The sequence below is a fragment of the Anneissia japonica genome, unplaced genomic scaffold (genome assembly GCF_011630105.1).
Source record: "Anneissia japonica isolate Jap-2015-1 unplaced genomic scaffold, ASM1163010v1 scaffold8683_len17768_cov104, whole genome shotgun sequence".
NCBI classification, from domain to species: domain Eukaryota; kingdom Metazoa; phylum Echinodermata; class Crinoidea; order Comatulida; family Comatulidae; genus Anneissia; species Anneissia japonica.
The window spans coordinates 4,080-6,066 of NW_022739499.1; positions in this window are offsets into that span (position 1 = coordinate 4,080).

A 1,987-nucleotide genomic window follows, 5' to 3' on the forward strand; every position below is an offset into this window, starting at 1 on the left:
TACGGAATCACCATCAGTTGCTGTTTTAACACAAAACTTAAGACGCACCTTTTTATTATAAAATGTTAAGCGCATTTGATTTTTACCTGTCTCTTATACACATCTAGATGTGTATAAGAGACAGCCTTTTTGGCAGTGTATGAAGACTTTGCTTTCTTAATTTCATTAATAACCTTGTTTCTTAGTTTTTTCCTCAACAGGTCATTATTATTGTTAAATGCTATTTGCCTTTTCATTATCAAACTCTTAATTCTAGGGTTCATCCAGGGTTTATCATTTAGGTGGCACTGTACTGATTTTATTGGTAAATAACGATCAATCGCACTACACAATAAGTTATAAAAAGCATCCGCTTTATCTTGTACAGTGTTTTTAGATAATACCTCATCCCAGGACTGATCTTGCAGCCAACGTCCTAGGCTACAGAGTTTAGATTCAGGGATGGGTCTAAATTTCCTAGTTATTAATTTATTATTGTTACAAAGCTTAGCTGGTTCAACAATAATTACATTATGGTCACTTCTTCCGATAGGCGATAGGATTTGAGGCGGTTTATAACGCCTGTGGATATTAGTGATAACAATATCTAAAATTTTGGTACCCCTAGTAGGCGCTTTGACAATCTGTTTTAACCCATTTCCGTTGCAGAGTGTGTTGTGTTTTAGCTGGTTCAGATCTCCACAAATTAGAACCTGTCTCTTATACACATCTAGATGTGTATAAGAGACAGGTATTTATTATTTGTCCAAAGACCAGTTTAAAAAAATTGTTTAATTAACTTATATAAATATAAAAAGGGTTTACTTTTATGCGCATTGTAGTTTCGGATGGTGAAGCAACATCCACTGTACTTCCAGCTCGGGTGGTACAATTATTCCTTTGATTTGTTCTGTACGAATAGTGTTTTTCACATGAAGTAATACGCCTCCACCTTTTCCAGTGGTTCTACATTTGCTAAAAGAGGTGTAGCCCGGTAGAGTGTATCTCTCTGGTGCAGTGCAGGGGGTAATCCAGGATTCGCTGATAAAACACAAGTCTGGATTCTCATCTCTAACTAGGATGTTGAATTCATCTTGCTTATTTAAGATGGAGCATGCATTAGTAATTAAAAGTTTCAGTAAAAACGAGGATGGCTTGTTGTCCGTCTTCCGATCTTCACTGCTTTTGTCAGGTTGTGAATCGCCATTTTGATTGTTTTGTAATGAGAGCCTAGGCCTAGAGTAACTTTTGGTAGTAGTAATAGATATTCTTACTGGTATTGTGTCTCTCTGTTGGACAGGTCCACTTCTATCAAACACGATCTGTATTACTTTAATTCTTTTGATGGTCTTTCTGCCTGCCCTTCTACCACGAAACTGCTTAGGCCTAGGTCTGTTGTGAAATCTGGATAGGCTTAGTAGGCTGATTGGTCCATTGCCTTGGTGAGCTGAGGTTGTGGGTAATATCGATCCATAGCACATTGCGTGTTGCGATAGCCAGGCCTAGCAAAAACCTCCAAACAAAAACGATTCCAACGACAATAAAAACTCACAAATTCAAAACATCAAAAGGCTCAAATAAAGACACACCACTTTAACACAGAACAAAAAGAAAATTCCAAGCAGGAAACGTCAAATTTATAGCGTTTGCAGTCAAGAATTTCCAATTGAGGGTATTTACCTTTCTTTGATGATTTATATATAATTTAACAGTTTTAACGGCTATCTTGATTTACATTATGTTCAACTATTTGTTTCTAGCCGTACCTATTGTGTAATAGAGTATATCTGATGGTTATATTTGAATCGGTTTCACCATGAAGCCTCTGTTGTCTAATGGTATGACGCTCGATTCACAGCGAGAGGTCGCAGTTTCGAATCTCGTCAGATGTATTTTGTTTTATTACACAATTTTTTGATTCATTTATTTATAGGAACATTCGTTGAGAGCCATGTATATATATAAGATGTGTATAAGAGACAGCTGCAATTTTAGCCAAGGTGGGTGT